This window comes from Sus scrofa, chromosome 1 (assembly GCF_000003025.6).
Source record: "Sus scrofa isolate TJ Tabasco breed Duroc chromosome 1, Sscrofa11.1, whole genome shotgun sequence".
In the NCBI taxonomy this organism is placed as follows: domain Eukaryota; kingdom Metazoa; phylum Chordata; class Mammalia; order Artiodactyla; family Suidae; genus Sus; species Sus scrofa.
The window spans coordinates 161,926,428-161,945,413 of NC_010443.5; the positions used below are offsets into that span (position 1 = coordinate 161,926,428).

The 18,986-nt window shown below is 44.5% G+C and overlaps 1 long non-coding RNA gene across 16 annotated transcripts in view; it reads right to left on the reverse strand.

The window, feature by feature from the left end:
* The window catches only part of ZNF532, a 107,930-nt gene that overhangs the window by 48,329 nt on the left and 40,615 nt on the right, over window positions 1–18,986 (reverse strand). For all 16 annotated transcript variants that reach the window (XR_002346185.1, XR_002346168.1, XR_002346189.1 and 13 more), the window contains one exon: window positions 10,472–12,834. This is a non-coding gene — a long non-coding RNA (zinc finger protein 532). The remainder of the gene's footprint in view (window positions 1–10,471; window positions 12,835–18,986) is intronic.

Below are 18,986 nucleotides of genomic sequence, written 5' to 3' on the forward strand. Positions count from 1 at the left end.
AACAGGGCTCTGAATAATTCCAAGGCCTGTGATGGAGAGAGCGAGGGAGGGGTGGGATAGAGGTTACAGGAATAAACAAAAACACGGGCCGGGGAGTATTGGCAAATGCACCTGAATGCCACAGGTGACCACTGTTAGGATTACAGGTGATTCCCTCTACCTCTTTCATGGAGAGGAATGTGGTTATACCACTTCTATCATAGGGAAACACAGTAACAAAAAGAAAAAAGGAAACCTAAAAACAAAGTATGTGTTCCCTAAAAGCTGAAAAAAAAAATTCACAATATCCCTCATCAAGATATGTTAACAAAACCCTTCACAATACATACAAAATTCTCAACAAATTTCTTTTTTTTTTTTTTTTTTTTTTTTTTTTGTCTTTTTGTTGTTGTTGTTGTTGCTATTTCTTGGGCCGCTCCTGCGGCATATGGAGGTTCCCAGGCTAGGGGTTGAATCGGAGCTGGAGCCACCGGCCTACGCCAGAGCCACAGCAACGCCAGATCCGAGCCGCGTCTGCAACCTACACCAGAGCTCACGGCAACGCCGGATCGTTAACCCACTGAGCAAGGGCAGGGACCGAACCCGCAACCTCACAGTTCCTAGTCGGATTCGTTAACCACTGCGCCACGACAGGAACTCCCCTCAACAAATTTCTTAAACACACTTCCCTATTGGATGCTCGTATGCTTATAGTACACATAACTACATAAACAGTTGATGGGTGAAAGGGCTTTCTTATTAGCAATCTTGTTTTTTTTTTTCTTTTTTTGACTGCACCTGCCAACACATGGAAGTTCTTGGGCCAGAGATTGAATCCAAGCGGCAGCTGTGACCTACATCACAGCTGTGGCAATGCAGGATCCCTAATGCATAGTGGGAAACTCCAGGCTTTCTTACTAACTGGTTAACTAAAATAAGTATTAAAATTATTCAATTAGGAGTTCCCATTGTGGTGCAGTGGAAAGGATCTGGCATTGTCTCTGTGGGAGGGCCTGTTGGATCCCTGGCCCCACGCAGCAGGTTAAGGAACCAGCACTGCTGCAGTTGCAACATAGGTTGCAGCTGCAGCTTGGATTCAATCCCAGGCCTGGGAACTTCCATATGCGGCGGGTGTGGCCAAAAAAGAAAAAATTATTCAATTAATTTAAGAAGAGGTTTTATTAATTAAAGCGTTCTTTACAATAGATATCGCTGACTGCAAAGACTATGAAAAACACAGGAGAGTCACAGGGTCACATAAGTACCAACATTTCAACATCAACAGCGGTTCTTGGAAAAGGCACACGTTCCCTTCACACTGCACTGCAGTAGGGTGGTTCTCTGTGGCCCCAGGGCTCTGTGAGAGCATCTAGCAGTCCTTCCCCTCCTCTCCCATTTCAACAACCACTGACTGGCTATAGGAATTTGCACCCGTCCATTTCCATTGGCTGAGGCTCCTTACCCACCTTAGGTCCAGAAGTACAAAGACAAATTGGGAGCCGGTAGGGATATAGCCCCAAATCAAAATGCTTTCATATTGTGCAATTACTAAAATGGGATAATTCAATCACTGGGAAATCATATTAGATAAAGTTCTTATCTTCAGTTTGTACAGAGATGCATATATATTTGTGCATATAGTCTATGCAGACACTCACATTTTTTGTTTACCTGCTCCCTCTCCACTACACTTTGAGAACAAGCATTCTCTTCCATGATACTTGTGTGACAGCAACAGTTTAAACTCATGTGACACCCTTTACCTAACTGTACTTCCTCCACTTTAATCCACTGCACCTGTTTCAGACACTGTGTTCTCTCTGTGATGAATTTTCAGAAAGGAGCAGATCACATTAGCTTCTCTGGGATGCTGTGAATTTACAGCAATGACACAAGTTCTCTGGATTTGGGGGATGTGTTTGAACACAGGGATAGGCCGGGATTCTTTGTGGTCTGAAAGAACCTGTCTTTCTTTTTTTGTTTTAAATCAAAGAAACAAAAATGTATTTTTTTCTTTTTTGGCCACACCCACGACATGCAGAAATTCCCAGGCCAGGAGTTCCTGTTGTGGCTCAGCGGTAATGAACCCAACTAGTACGTGGATTCAATCCCTGACCTCATTCAGTGGGTCACAGATCTAGTGCTGCCATGAGCTGTGGTGTAGGTCACAGACCCAGCTCAGATCCCAAGTTGTTGTCGCTGTGGTGTAGGCCGCAGCTACAGCTACGACTGGACCCCTAGCCTGGAAACTTCCATGTGCTGTGGGTGCAGTCCTAAAAAGACAAAAAAAAAAAAAAAAGTTCTCAGGCCAGGGAACCAACCCATCCCATAGCACAAGGAGCCAGTGCAGTGACAATGCCAGATCCTTAACTGGCTGGGCCACTAGGAACTCCAAAGAAACAAAAATCTATCTTAAAATTCTATTACACAAGTTGAGGCTACTTTCTAGAAGATAAAGCAGTGTGATGGGGTAGCACCTGCCTTTTGAATAGAAAAAAGTATAATAAATGCACTTTTGACAGTTTACTTCTGTGGAAAATGTGTTCAGTGCTTAGGTAACAAGCAGCTAATTTCTAGTCTGGAACAGACTCATTCGCTCAGAGAACTGCTACTTTTTAAAGGAAAATATTACTTTGCAATAGTCAGGTAACAATAGAAAGCTGAAAACAAACCTGAAAAGATAATCACATTCATACTGGACAACTACCTATACTGTGTCTTTTCCCCCAACCCTAGTACTGAAATTGATGGCTGGGCTTTGAGGAGAGTAAGGGGACACACATGGACCCAGGAAAGGATTCAGAAAGCCTTAGGACCCGGCATCCTCTCTGCGTGCATGAGGAATTATCTGAGTAACAAGGAAAGCAATTCTTTGTGTTACAACTCATATTTTACGGAGAAAAATAGCCTGGGGAGTTCCCGTCGTGGCGCAGTGGTTAACGAATTTGACTAGGAACCATGAGGTTGCAGGTTCGGTCCCTGCCCTTGCTCAGTGGGTTAAGGATCCGGCGTTGCCATGAGCTGTGGTGTAGGTCGCAGACTCGGCTCGGATCCTGTGTTGCTGTGGCTCTGGCGTAGGCCGGTGGCTACAGCTCCGATTGGACCCCTAGCCTGGGAACCTCCATGTGCCGCAGGAGCGGCCCAAGAAATAGCAAAAAGACAAAAAAAAAGAAAAGAAAAAGAAAAATAGCCTGGGAAATGTACACGGGAAATGTGAGTAAATACAGCGTCTACTTATGCTTAAATTTCAAACAGACCAAAAGCCTGCAACAACATCAAACACACTCATCCAGAGGTCAAAACACTTGTCAACTTAACAGTCAGCTCAGATGCTAAGTAAATTGTTTCTGCCTCATTAACAGCAGTTTCATAATCTTCTGTCTACAGTATAATCTCCAAAAAAAAAAAAAAAAAAAAAGATAATAATAATAAAGTATACCAGTTTGTTTTCTGGCTCTCACTCTCACCCAATTTCACAATGAGAACACAGACAAAGCATTTCATTTCAGCTCTTGCCTAAATGGAAGTAACACAAAGCAAGCATTATGGCAGAAATGACTGCATACACCATTGTTTCCAGCGCTAGCTGGCTTTGATGGTTTTGTCCTCAAATCATTCTGCCACACTAAAAATCCCTAATAAGAGTTGACAGGGAAGTGAGCAAATCTGCTGAAAGCAGTATGGTCAACACTTATCATCTACTCAGATAATAATCGCTCAGTGGTAACAAATCTGACTAGTATCCATTAGGAGGCAGGTTCAAACACTGGCCTCGCTCAGTGGGTTAAGGATCCGGTGTTGCTGTGAGCTGTGGTGTAGGTCACAGACCCGGCTCGGATCCAGCAGTGATGTGGCTGTGGTGTAGGCGGCTACAGCTCCGATTCAACCCCTAGCTTGGGAACTTCCATATGCCGCAGGTGTGGCTCAAAAAGAATTAAAACACACACACACACACACACACACACACACAATTAAACAAGAACAGGACCAAAAACCAAGTTAATGATGGTATTTTGGTGGTAGAGGGAATGGAGATGGGCTCCATGGTTTCCAGAAGCAGCAGCTTGAGCAGAGTATGTCTAGAAATGAGACCTGGCTGAGGCTGCTTAAGATAATTTAATATACTTGGTATGCTGTGTTAACAATGCCCATTAAATCCCTAAAACTAAACTGAATCAGTAACCCCTAGAAATAAGGACCTCAACAGGTAAGTCACCTTTATCTGCACCCCTGAAGCTAATCTGGTTCATTCTCATGACTCTCTGGTCTCTACCACTGTCAAGTACTATGCTTCTGTATCAGCATGAAAAACTGGAAAGAATAATACGCAATAAAGAAATCTTGCCTTGAGTTCTGAGTCGGCCACTAATTAATTGGGCATTTGTTTCTTCAACTGTAAAATAAAAGGGTTGAGCAGAGGACTGTAACATTCTGATTCAATAGCTGATGTAGTCCCTGCAGGAAAAAAACAGATTCTACCAATTCAGAGATTACAGCAGGCACTGCCAGTCTGTACTTGGCCAGAAGTAGTTGTGGTTTTCCTGAGAGGTGAAGCAGTGACATTCCCGTACATTTAATTATCAATTATTAAAATCACAGTTGTCAGCTCTTAACCATTTCATGCAGAGGAGGGAAGCTTCTCTAGCCCCTCCACCCACTCCTTTTCTCAGTGCCCCCAACGCAGGGATCACCAATTAGAGGGGGGGCAGTACAAGCCACAAACCAGGGCAGGTGCACTGGTATTTGAAGCCAATGCCGTGAGCTCCATTTTAACTACACCTCGGGGTTCCATGAGGCTGGAAAGGGAAGGATCCACCCAGGATGCTCCATTGACGCACCATCTCAATCCCTCTCCTCAGCAGCTTGCCCCTGCACAGAGTAAGCAGACTAACCTGGACCTGAGTGTGCCCGGGGTCCTGTTCCATCTCATAGACTGGACTGTGACAGAATTCCACAGCTCAGATTCAGGCTCAGGGGATGCAGGGCAAAGCCTCGAGCTAAACCACAGATGCCAGCAGCTCTTATCAGAGCCTTGCAAGGGTTTTTGCTGAGTACTTGCCGGTGAACAACAAGGGGCCCTCTGAGTCTCTAAGGCAGTCATTATTTTGTATAAACTGTTCACAGAACGTTCACAAGAGAGGGAGTTCACAAGAGCAGGGCAGAATTCAGCAAATGCCACAAAACCGTACTTTATCTCCTTACATGCTGGCAAAGTCTTCAAAGCCGGAACATGTATGTACAGGGAGATGGAGAGAGATGTCACATGACAGCCACGGCCAGTGCCACAGAAAAGAGATCCTTTCCTGGGTTCAACAAGCACCCTTGGAACAACCAGGAAAAGGATCCATTCAAACAATAAACAGCTCAGAACATAAGAGGGGAGAAGGTAAGAGAGAAAAAGAAAAGGGCAATGGTAACTGCACTGAAAACGAGAAAGGCTGAGGTCTTACAGATCCAGACTCAATACCCATGAAAGGGAGAAGAGCTGCTGGCCCCTGACAGCTGGCACACACGGGCCCAGAGAGAGATGCCTGCTCTGTGCTAGGGACATCCCAGGAATCCAAGAGAAGAGGAATCCAGGGTCTAGTAGAATGCTGTCCTCCCAGGAAGCCTGGCTCCAGAAAGCAGAGGAGAACCACAGGCTGGGGGCCTAAGGCAGAGCCCAATCACATAACTAAAGAATCCCTCCTGAAGACAGAACAGACGTTTAAACAAATGGAGGAAAGCGGAATGGAAGCACTTCTCTCTCTATTCCTTCCCCTAAGTACAACTACCCCTCCTGGGCAATACATATACAACAAATGTAAAGAAACTCTGGAAGGCACAGAGAAGGCAGGCTGGCCAGGGACCTTGGGACCCAAGCAATGACAGTGATGAGTTCTCTGAGGTTCTTTTTGCCTCACAGATCCCAGGTTGTTGTTGTGGTTGTTGTTTTTCCTTTTCTTTTCTTATTTCTAGGGCTGCACCTGTGGCACATGGAAGTTCCTGGGCTAGGGGTCAAATTGGAGCTGCAGCTGCCAGCATGTACCACAGCCACAGCAACATGGGATCTGAGCCACATCTGTGACCTACGTAGCAGCTTGTAGCAACACCAGATCCTTAACCCACGAAACAAAGCCAGGGATGGAATCTGCATCCTCACGGACACACTGTCAGGTTCTTAAAATGTGAAGCCACAACGGGAATTCCTGATTCCAGGTTTAGAGCTGAAAAAACTGGGAACCCAGAAACACCAATGGGTACTGACAAAACATCTCCAGTGAAAGCCTGCCATCTCCAACCAAAGGACTAGGAAAAGGGCAGCCTAACAAAGGAGAAAATGTAGACAATTACTTCTCTGCTCCAGCCAAACAACACAGGAAACACTGTGGCCCCACCTGCAACACGTCAAGTCCGGGTGGAGCCCAGACTTCCGCTCTTGAGACTGTAGGAAGGTGCCCTAATACCCTAGCCCAGAAGGGTCAAAGAGGGCCAGCAGGGAGGTGGTATTTGCATCCCTCCACCAGCCCAGTGGGTGTTTAAAAAGATCCCAAAAAAGAAATCTCCAGGCTCAGGTGGTTTCACTGGGGAATTCTATCAAATATTTAAAATCTAACACCAATTATACAGTTCCTTCCTATATGAATACAGACACAAAATATTAACAATACTGGCAAATATAATTCACAATATATTAAAAAATACCATGCACACTGATCAAGTGAGATTCATTCCAGAGATGCAAGGCTGGTTCAACATCTGAAAAAAACCAATGTAACTACCCCCCACCACATAAATACCCTAAATCTAATAAATTAGTTTAACATCTAATACTAATATTGTATTTCCATATATTAGCAATAAACATATGAATACTGAAAAACACAATACCATTTACAACTGAGAGGGAAAGAAAAAAAGCCAACAAAACATGTAAAGAAAGAAGGAAAGGAAGTTCCTGTCGTGGCTCAGCAGTTAGTGAACCTGACTAGCATCCATGAGGATGCAGGTTCGATTACTGGCCTCGCTCAGTGAGTTAGGGATATGGCATCACCATGAGCTATGGTGTAGGTCGCAGACGCAGCTCAGACCCTAAGCTGCTGTGGCTTTGGTGTAGGCCGACGGCTGCAGCTCCGACTAGACAGACCCCTAGCCTGGGAACCTCCGTATGCTACGGGTGCGGCCCTAAAAGACAAAAAGTGGGAGAAAAAGAAGAAAAAGGAAAGGAGTTCCTGTAGTGGCTCAGCAGGTTAAGAACCCAACTAGTAACCTTGAGAATGAGGGTTTGATCCCTGGCCTCACTCAGTGGGTTAAGGATCCGGCATTTCCGTGAGCTGTGGTGCAGGTTGAAGATGTGGCTCAGAATCCCACATTGTTGTGGCTGTGGCATAGGCTGGCAGCTACAGCTCTGATTAGACCCCCAGCCTGGGAACCTCCATATGCTTGGGTGCGGCCCTAAAAAGACAGAAAAGAAGAAGAATGAAGTGGAAGAATTAGAATCCCAGAAATGGCCTCACGCATATGCTCAGCTGACATCTGACTGCAAAGGCAATTCAATGGAGGAAAGACAGTCTTTGGACAAATGGTATTGGAGGAAAGGGACATGTATGGGGGAAAAAAATCTCAAGCATTATACAAAATGTCTCACCGACATAAACATAAATCATAAAACCAAAAACTTTTAGAAGAAACCATAAGAGAAGATTCTCAGGATACAGCAAGAGTTCTTAGATCTAACACCAAAAGTAAGAGAAAACTGATAAACGGGACTTCATCAAAATTAAAAACACTTACTCTGCCAAAGACCTAATAAGAAGATGAAAAGACAAGCCACAGACTGGGAGAAACGACTTGCAACCACATACCAACAAAGGACTAGTATCTAAAAACATATCAAGAACGCTTAACAGTAAAAAATAAACAAAAAAAAAATTAGAAAATGGATGAAAGAAGAGATACTTCACCAAAAGGGATATGAAGATGGCAAATAAACACTTAAAAAGACGTACAACATCATTAGCTATTGAGGAGACAAATTGAAACCACAAGATATCACTACACACCTAGCAGGATGGCTAAAATGAAAAAGGATACCACCACCACATGCTGGTGAGAATGTGGAGAAAATAGATCATCCATACACTGTTCTTGAAATTTTAAATTGCACAGCCACTGTGGAAAGGAATTTAAGTATATAAATATGCAACTACCATATGACTCAGCACACAAAGGGATTTATTCCTAAGAAATGAAAATGTAACGTTCACACAAAAACCTATAAACAAATGAATAAACAGCTTTATTCATAATAGCTCCAAACTGGGAATAATGCAGAAATCCTTCAGTGACTGGATGGGATTAAGCACCCTGTGGTATCAGCACATGATAGGGTAACTCTCAGCAACAAAAAGGAATAAGATATTGATATATCTGACAAACTGAAGGACACAACTGAACAAATCTCCAGGGAATTATCCTTAGTGAAAAAAGCCAACCTCAAAGGTCACATATGGTATGACTCCTAGCACACCGGTAACATTCCTAAAATGATAAATTACAGAACTGAGAAACAGCTTTTTCTTTTCTTCTTTTTACTGCATCCTTTTAAGATGGAAAGAAAGACTACCTGCTCCTGTGATGAAGTGATGATAAGCAGGACCCAGACAGAACCCAAGCCCTGTCACCAAGAGAGGCTGCAAGGGCCGCATCAGGCTGCCTTCTCAAACCAGTTCAGCCACCTGAGTGTTTTACTGTCAGAGCCAGTGAAATATATAACATCCAATGCTTCCAGAATGTTCTTGAAACTCGTTATCATTTCTATTCTCACTCAACTGAAGGTCCAGAGGGACAAAAAAAACATTGAGGTATTCTTGATCTTTTTTTCCCTCAAACTCAAAATCCTACAAAGAACTTAATTCAGCAGCCGCCCTTGGGGTCCTGACCAAGGTGATGGTGGAGGTGACAGTACCAGATGCATAAACCTCAGCATAAACCTCTTAGACAACAAGATATTGGAGGCAAATAAAGGAGAGGCCCGTTTACTACTGGGTCATCATAAGAGAAGTTTGAGGAGCGTATACTAGCTCACAGTAGCACCCCTCCCAATTTCATGAGCTTCCTGGTTTGGGCAATAAATCACATGATCTCTATAGCTCAAATTAGTTTCATTCAACATGACTGGTGATTTTCAAATGAGAGGGATCATATATTGTAAAACACATTTATTTACTGCCCAGAAGTTGCCTCATGGAGAGAAGCAAATGCGAGGGAGAAAACTGCTGACGCCCACTGTGAAATGCATCTCACCCACACCAACCTACACTTCACCACAAAAAACAAATGTTACCAACAAATGCAAAAGTATTCTATTTAAACGAAGATGGGTTTTCCATTAGCAGCTTAAATTCACTGCACTGAAGACTGCAACTGAATGTACTTCTAGACCAACATCTTAAGCAGGCACGCCTCACAAGTAGATACTGATTGGGTGTGCTCAACTATAAAAGATGGTAATTACAATAAACAACAACAGGAATTTTTTTTTTTTTTTTTGGTCTTTTGCCATTTCTAGGACCACTCCCTCGGCATATGGAGGTTCCCAGGATAGGAGCTGTAACCACTGGCCTACGCCACAGCCACAGCAATGCGGGATGTTAGCCACATCTGCGACCTACACCACAGCTCACGGCAATGCCGGATCCTTAACCCACTGAGCAAGGCCAGGGATCAAACCCGCAGCCTCAGAGTTCCCAGTCAGATTCATTAACCACTGAGCCACAACAGGAACTTCCAACAACAGGAATTTTTAAAATTCCAAAATAGTCACTAATAAATGACTCAGGAACACTGGTGATGTAGCCCGACTTCAACACTCAATGCAATGGGGTGATACTATCAACTGCTAAATCTCAGACTCAGACATTAAATTTCAATGATCCAACAATCCCAAGCTCTTTTACTTACCCTAAATCTAAGGTGCCGTAACCCACCTGGTACAGAGCTCCTGTTTGTCTAAAAGTATCATCTTCCCCAAAAAACTGGTTTTTTTTTTCTTTTTATGGCCACACCTGTGGCACATAGAAGTTCCTGGGCTAGGGGTCAAATCAGAGCTGCAGCTGCCAGCCTACACTACAGCCACAGTAACACCAGAGCAGAGCTTCATCTGTGACGTACACTGCAGCCTGCAGCAACACCAGATCCTTAACCCACTGAGCAAGGCCAAGGATCTAACCTGCATCCTCACAGAGACTACGTCGGGTCCTTAACCCTCTGGGCCACAATGGGAACTTCCAAAATTGATTTTTAAATAAGATTCACATCTCAACATTGTTCTAAGTCTATGAAAACAATCCTCTCTCATATGCTTGAGTACAGATTCATACACATACAGACACACGCACACACACGTCCCCCTCTTTAACTGAGCTCCCACCCCTAAAATCAATGGCATCGTATAAAGCACTTGTGTCTACAGATTCAGCACTGAAACACCAAAATGTAAATGATACTCTACTTGTCCACTGGTATCTGCGGCCTGCTGGAAATGGGTAGCCAGTGACGTCTCATCCTGGAAAACTTCATTACACTCCAAACATTTCAGACTATGCCTACAGAGCTTGGATGGATCTTCATCCAGAGGCATAGCTGGAATGATGGGTGTGCTTGAAGGGGCTGATATGACTGTCCCAGTTATGCCAGACTGAATTTTTGTTACAGTGTGCGTGCCAGCGCCCCCGGAGCTTGGCAGAGTGGAAGATGAAGCAGGAGTATTGCTTGACGGAGAAACGATCATCTGGTCTGCCGGGACTGGCTTCAAAATCAAGTGGGAGCACTGCATCACCACCCCCTTCTCCTTGTGCCCACGGGCATGGGACAGGAGACTGCACTTGTTGTAAAACACCAGGTTCTTGGTACAGTGGTTGCAGGTCACTTCGATGCGCACGCTGCGTCTGTCGTAGTGCTGGGTCAGGCTCTTTTCAAGGGCGAAGGAGTCCCCACACTCCAAGCACTTGTAGCCGCGGGTCGGGAGCGTGATGCCCGCGTTGGCAGGGGGACTGAGGTTGGGGATGTAAACTGGGACTGGGTTGACGCTGCTCAGCACCTTGTTGAAAGCTTCCACCACAGAACTCTGCAGGGAGGACACCACCTGGACCCGCGACACCTTTTTGGGTGGCTGCGAGGCCGCGGCATTGATTATTGCCTGCTTTATTTGCTGCTGAGGTTTGGTGAGCACTTGGCGGAGCTCGGAAGTGGCCTGGGCGCCCTGAGGCAGAAGGTTGAGGTTGGCGAGGTGCACAGTCTTTGGCACGAGTTTGGCGTTGGCCAGGCTGGAGGCCGGCACCACGACAGTCTGCTGCTGGATGGCGTTGGCAGCTTTAATGATGGCACTGCTGGCACTCTGAACCGAGGCAGCAGATATGACCGTGGCTTTGACCGTCGTGTTGTTGGCGAGCTTCAAATTGATGACTTGAGATCCGGCTGTCTTCACAGCTGACACCGGGAGGAAGGCGGTTGCCACAGGCTTGATGGTAACCTGTTTGGGGGTCAGCTCAGCAGGGGCCACTGCGTTGGTGACGACCGCTGACTGCAGAGGTGCCCTGGGTGGGGAGGAAAGAACGGCGGCCGAGGTCGGAGACGACAGAAGTGATGTCACGGATGCCACCATGGACCCCGTCTGCTCAGAAGGCTTTTTACCGGCATCGAGATCGACTTCAGGCAACACCCTCGTCACGGTTCTCTTGATTTCCCCAGAAGACGTTTTGATGGTTTTGATGCGGACTTTGGGAATTGCTGGTGTTGACCCTGCAGGAGAGGAGGGCGATCCCTTGCTACTGTTTTCACTGGAAATGCTCCTGGGACTATCCGGCTGCTTGAGGGACACTTTTTTCGTCCCATCAATGAGACTCTGGGATTCAGGAGACTTTTCGATGGCTCTTGGGCTGTCATTTACTTCTTTTGGTAATGGTGAGGACTCCCGGGAATTGGTCACTGGTTCTTTAGAGGAGTCAGAAGCAGCCTTTTTAGCGCTAAGCGCTGCAATTGCAGCAATGCAGGAAGAAAGCTTGGAGGATGGCTTGGTCCTTGACGGCGCCACACCGCCCAAGGAGGCATCATTCTTCTCAGAGCTCAGCTTCCCCTCGTGGACCCTGTTTTCAAGCACCTTTTCCGAGTTTTCCTTCAACTTATCCTCCACTTTTCTGACTTTAAAAGATTCATAAACACTCAGATTTATAGAATTTGTTTCCGTTTCTCTCTTAACAACTTTGTTTTTATCTAGATTGCCTGACGTAGAGATTCCAGTTTTGCTTAGGCCTTCTCCCCCAAGTGCCTTTAGTTTATCATAGTCCTGCTGGGGAACCGATCCAGCCAACACATTCGATCGAAAGCCTGAACGCATGTCCTCTTTGTCAGGGGGGTCATCCACCTCTATCTTCTCATCGTCGTCAAACTCTTCAGCACTTGAGATGGGACTAAACTGGCTGAAAGTGGAGTCTTTCAAAGTCACCTCTGAGGTAGGCACGTCTCCTTTCAAGGACTTCGACCCATCTTTACTGTAAGTGTCAAGAGAGGACGCCGTGAGAAACCCGTTGTGCAAGCCGTTGCCGGTGGCACTGTGGCCATCCTTCTCGGCACCCTCTGAGGAGTCAATGTTCCGAACGTTCTTAACAATAACGCTGACACCGACGTCGGAGGAGGACGGCGTGTGGGAGTCATCATCCACGTGGGCGTTCTGCTTGATGTGGCTTTCCTGGTCGTCGTGTCCAGACTCTATAGCTGCTTTGGGATCGACCATATCTGGGATGTCAAATGCTGCCAAGAGGTCATCAAAGTCTGGGGTCTTCATATCCCCCATGGTCATGAATTTGATCAGATGTTCTGTTAAGCAAACAAAAAATAACTCCATCAGCAACTAACACTCTGATAAACATCCCTACAGGATTTACCCAGACATAGTGATGGTTACCATGAAAGAGCAAGTCGATAACCAAACTTATTATAATGTTGGGACTCTTGAGTTGAAGTGAACAAACATCCAGAGAACAGGTACAAAGCCTTGAGGATTACGGCTCTGAAGTGCTTCCTCCGAAACACTGTGAGAACAACCAGCATGGAGCCTCCCCAATAAGCTGATCAAAACTGTGACAGCAATAAGAGCGGGTTCTGGTGTAATGTCTAGAAGACGAAGTTTATCACTGCATTCATCTCACTGTTTTCACAAAAAGCTATTTCCAGACATATTTTGATCTTGACAGCATTTAATTCAACTGGTAAAATGATTATTAATACAGTCACTATCAGATTTGCAATATCACATTAAAAGAAATATATTGCAGTCAAAAAACCAATTGGAGATTTCAATTCATCCACAAAGAAGTGAGCATCCCAACCCATTACAGACTGTCTACTACTAATAAAGTTTCACCTGAGATTTTTAAAAATCCCCAAGGAGCTCATCCCATCAGGTTTTATTTAATCCTAATTTGCTCCATTATGTTAGGGGAAAAAAATACTCTCTTGGCAGAAAAGTATAGCATGCCCTCCTCTCCCTCCCAAGCTCAATTGCTTCACTGGTTAAGGTTAAGCTGTTTCCTAACTACCACTCGGCCAACAAAGCTATGCAAGTGGTCGTGGCAGCTGAGAAAAGTCCTTCCTTGAAGTTACACCGAGCACGTGACAACGTGGACCCAAGGATGCACAGAGTCCAAGCAGAAGGAAGGCCCTCTGCTCTGTACCCGGGCTAGATCAGTGTGGACAACTATCTATGCAGAAGCCCCTCCATTCAGGTCCACAAAGCCTTGGATAGCAGGAGGAGGGAGAGTGTTAGGACATGGACCAACGTATTACTAAAGATAAATGGTATATAAATACATGAAATACTTGAGGTCTTTACAAAGGGCCCTTCACCCCACCTGAAGAGGACAGGAGACTAGGGATCATATAAACCCTCCGCTGGAGGGGAGCTCTACCCCCGAACCCCTGGAGCTCTTCATCTTACGATTCCAGTATTGCCTGGCTGTGCTAGTATGTACTTGTCTCTTCTTGCCTACTGGCTGAAGACAAGCAACATCTCACTTGCCTTTGCACCATAAATGCCAAATAACTAACATGACACAAGTCAGGGATTTAGAGCAAAACACAGGATTTCTAACAAAAACAGACCTAGACCCGGCTCTCCTGATAACTCGCTCATTCTCAGACCCTCAGGAAGTCAGTGCATCTCTCTGGGCCTGTTCCTTCCTCCTGAGGTGGAGGCCAGCAGCCAGGCGGAGAAGGCAAGAAGGAAAGGGAAGAGGAGGATTGAAAAATAGGAAAGGGAAGGAGAGGGCAAGAAAGAAAGGAAAAAAAAAAAAGGGAATAAGAGAGAAGAATCGAGTAACAATGTCTGAGGAAAAGGGGGTCACAGCTGATTGTAGGCAACTTTCAGGGGGAAAATCAGCCTAAATATAGATACCTAGACTCTTTCCTTGTTAATATTTACTATGTTATTCCTCCTCTAAATCTGCTTTAAAACACTTAGAAGTTGGGAGTTCCCGTCGTGGCGCAGTGGTTAACGAATCCGACTAGGAACCATGAGGTTGCGGGTTCGGTCCCTGCCCTTGCTCAGTGGGTTAACGATCCGGCGTTGCCGTGAGCTGTGGTGTAGGTTGCAGACGCGGCTCGGATCCTGCGTTGCTGTGGCTCTGGTGTAGGCCGGCTGCTACAGCTCCAATTCGACCCCTAGCCTGGGAATCTCCATATGCCACGGGAGCAGCCCAAGAAATGGCAAAAAGACAATAAATAAATAAATAAATAAAAAGACAAAAAATAAATAAAAAAAAAATTTTTTTTTAATAAAAAATAAATAAAACACTTAGAAGTTGCCTTTCAGGAGTTCCCATTGTGGCACAGCAGAAATGAATCTGACTAATATCCCATGAGGATGAGGGTTTGATCCCTGGCCTCTCTCAGTGGGTCAGGGATCTTGCATTGCTGTGGCTGTGGCGTAGGCTGGTGGCTACAGCTCCGATTCGACCCCTGGGAACCTCCATATGCCGTGGGAACAGCCCTATATTAAAAAAAAAAAAAAAAAAAAAAGTTGCCTTTCATATTTTACTGAAGTATTTTAATGATTTTTTTTCTTGTACGATCTGTAAAAAAAATCACACATTGCTAATAAAAACAACTATCAAGGTCACAGCAGAATTTCTACCCAGGTGACAACAAACATACCCATGAAAACTCACATTAACCACAAATACATCATCAGCTGCTAAGACACCCTCAGCATATTCATTCACTCTGGGACACATCTCAACACTGAAGAATTTTGTTGGGAAAAACAACTATTGAAGATGAAATAAACACTAATGGTTCAATATGAGCTAAGAAGTCACACGTTCTTTGCTCTAGACTGTTTGCTTAGCCCAGGGAGAATATGCTGGGCTACATTTCCTGCACTCACAGTATCAAAGTATAGATGTGACAAAGGTACCAGGAAACAAAACATCAACACTTCTAGGCTGATAATGACATGAAAACATCTATAAGAAGTCCTATCTAGCAAGAAAGTTTGATATGATTTTCCTCTTTCTTTTTTTTTTGTCTTTTTGTCATTTCTTGGGCTCCCATGGCATATGGAGATTCCCAAGCTAGGGATCTAATCAGAGCTGTAGCAGCCGGCCTACACCAGAGCCACAGCAATGCTGAATACGAGCCTCATTTGCAACCTATACCACAGCTCATGACAGTGCCGGATCCTTAACCCACTGAGCAAGGGCAGGGACCAAACCCGCAACCTCATGGTTCCTAGTCAGATTCGTTAACCACTGATCCATGATGGAAACTCCATGATTTTCCTTTTTAAATGAACTTGAACTATAAAACAGGGAATGAAAAATCCATCTGTCAGAACTCTCCATTTGAGAGTCCACCCACTTAGGAATAATCCCTGAATGTCACCAACATTTATTTTTAAGCATCATGTTGCTTTTATACATTGAATACTCACAATAAAACCACCATTAGCAAAACATCACTGAGATCCGTCTTTACCAGCCATGTTGATCTAAGTTTGCAGATCACTGTTTTTAGAAAACTCAAGACACAGACTCATCAACGATCCTCCGACTCTCCACTGGAACTGAATGGGCCTAAGAGGTGGGGTTTTTTTGTTCTGTCTTTTTTTTAGGGCCCCATCTGTGACATACAGAAGTTCCCAGGCTATAGCTGCCAGCCTACACCACAGCCACAGCAATACAGGATCTCTGACCCACTAAGCAAGGTCAGGGATCTGGATACTAGTCAGGTTCATTACCGCTGAGCCACAAGGGCAACTCCAAGGTGGCATTAAGCCACCACTTATCCAAAGCTGGGACCCAGGCTCTGGATGCCCCCAGTGGTAGCTGGGCTCCTCCCAAGTCCCTCCATTCTTTCTTTACAGCTACATGAGATTTATAACATTTGCCCTCACACCATTTTGGTGAGCAAAAGACATCATCCAGTTTCACATCGTTCATCCCAGAAGGCCGTCAGTTCAGGAACAAAAAGAACATAAGAGAAAATTCAAATACTCAGTGGGTGGTAGGTCCAGAACACATAACCACAGGAAATGATAAAAAGGTCACCACATGAAACAAAACTTGCTGAGTGATTGGCAGTTCACATCAGCAGTGGCTTGAAGGTAGAATACCTAGAAGAGTAATACATGATTCACACTATCTCCCTCCTGTTTACACACAGCGGAGACCTGCCAGGTTTATTAACACACAGATGCTCACAACGTGGCAGGAGAGGCAGGCATTAAATCTTACAGTCAGTGGTAGGATGTCACTCACCTCACAGCCCGTATCTTTTCCTATCTGCCCAACTAAAGCAAAGTTAAGGCTTAGAAAACCCCTGAAAGGAGCCACCACGTCTGCAAATCCCCTCAGGGTCCAGAGACATTCCTGACGCAGGAGCAGCTTTCCCCATAGGGATCAAGCCACACCTGCCCTCCATTCCGCTAAACGCCTAAAACACGTAGATTTTCTCTTTACAGAAGAAGATGAACGCAGGGGAGAAGCAATGACACACTGCAGAGAAGAGGGAATTGGTGTCGGTTTAAAAAAACATGAGTCAGCTCTCCTTGTTCACTGAAAGAATCCTGACTGTCAGGTGAAAATGCACAGCAGGCACACCCGCTGCTGAAAGCACGTAGCCTTGCCTGAAATCTGATCCCAGTGGCGGCGAGCTCACCTCTGGGTTTGTATAATCAGGGTAACAAACACCACTCTCTGTAACTTCACACTTCTTTTTTGGTTTATAGAAATGTTTCTCATGCCCACAATCAAACCATCCTATTACCGTCACCCCTGCCATATTCTAGAAGGCAATAGCGAATTTCCCACTTTGGGGAAAGCAATACTTAACTCCCGCTTCATTCTTCAGTTCTATCGAATACAAAAAGAAATATTTATATTTGAAAAATGTTCTTCGTCTTTCACCCCAATTCTTAAGTGCTGTTTTTAAAATAGACCCATTTGCTTAAAAACATTTCCAAAACCAATTTGTCTTGTTTGAAAAGATTAAAATTTTTTAAAAAGACAAAAAAAAGATCTCATTTTAGCTTCCCTTTCCCTCAATAGCTTGATTTTCAAATAGAATTCATTTTAGTTACTATAATAATGTCTTTCATTTCATTTATGCCCTGTAAAATATAGCTTCCTTCAAAGGCACGAACAGGCTTTTAATTTAAAACTAAACCCCATATAAATAAAGTATAATTCACTAACAGCATTTATGCTTAATGTAAAATGTTGTTTCACCTTGAAAATGTCTGAAAGAGGAGTTCCCGTGGTGGCTCAGCAGGTTAGGAACCCGACATAATGTCCATGAGGATGTGGGTTCAATCCCTGGCCTCACTCAGTGGGTTAAAGATCCAGCACTGTCATGAGCTATGGTGTAGTTTAACAGATGTGGCTCGTATCCCGCGTTGCTGTGACTGTGGCATAGACCAGCAGCTGCAGCTTCAATTGGACCCCTAGCCTGGAAACTTCCATATGCTTCAGGTATGGCCGTAAAAAGAAGGAAAAAAAAAAAAGTCTGAGGGAAAAATGCTAAGCCTGTTTATAAAAAAGGAAACTGAATGAGCTCCAGTCTGTCATGTGGTCACTCTATTCCTTCCTATGACACAGACAAAACACTTCCTTTCTTACTGAAGTCTCTTAAAATTATAGTAAGCTATTTCATCTTTGTTGGCGAAAGTCAAAAGTTATCAAATCAAAGGAAAAATTTAAGGAAAATCAATTCACCCTTTAATCCTACTTCTTATACTTTGCAATAAGAACCTTTCTTCATGGAACTATCTGCCAATCTCCAACTAGAGGAATACGGCAGAGAAGGCTCAGGAGAAGGCTCAGGCACAGCTTAGCTACTGAACCGAACCTCAAATCATCGCCAGAGAGAAAACTGCTTGCTAAGATCAATCTGACCAGTGACAACACATTCTGTTTCCCACATAAATGGAGAAACTAACACTTTCTTGAATGAAAATCAATAAATGCTAACTCATAATAATCCTAAAGAAAAACAAATCAAAGTCTATGGACCGCCTCAACAGTATTACATAAACTTTCCAAAGAACAACTATAATAATACAAGGTTTGTTATCCTCTTGTGGGGATTATGTTTGTCACTATTTTCTAGCACTTATCTGGCCATTAATGCCCTTTTAAAGAAATAATTCAACACACTAATGGATCTAACTCACATTTCTAACCTTCTGTGTGCGTATAGCTTTGAGAGCGGGAAAAGCAATAATAAATGGCGCTATGGAATCTCTTAAGAAAAACATACCATTGGAAGGCCCCACACAAGTGCCAAAATGTCAAAGAAAAGTGTTCATTTTACCTTCATCCTCCACAATAATCAGGCCCTGGGCAGGTGTGGACAATAAGGGTACCGTGTAGGTGTAAGCTCCTCTCCAGCCACTGGGAAGCAGTATGACACAGGACCACTGAGTGCCTGGCCCTCTCACCTTCCAGAGCTGGCACCCACCCCCCACCCTCTAC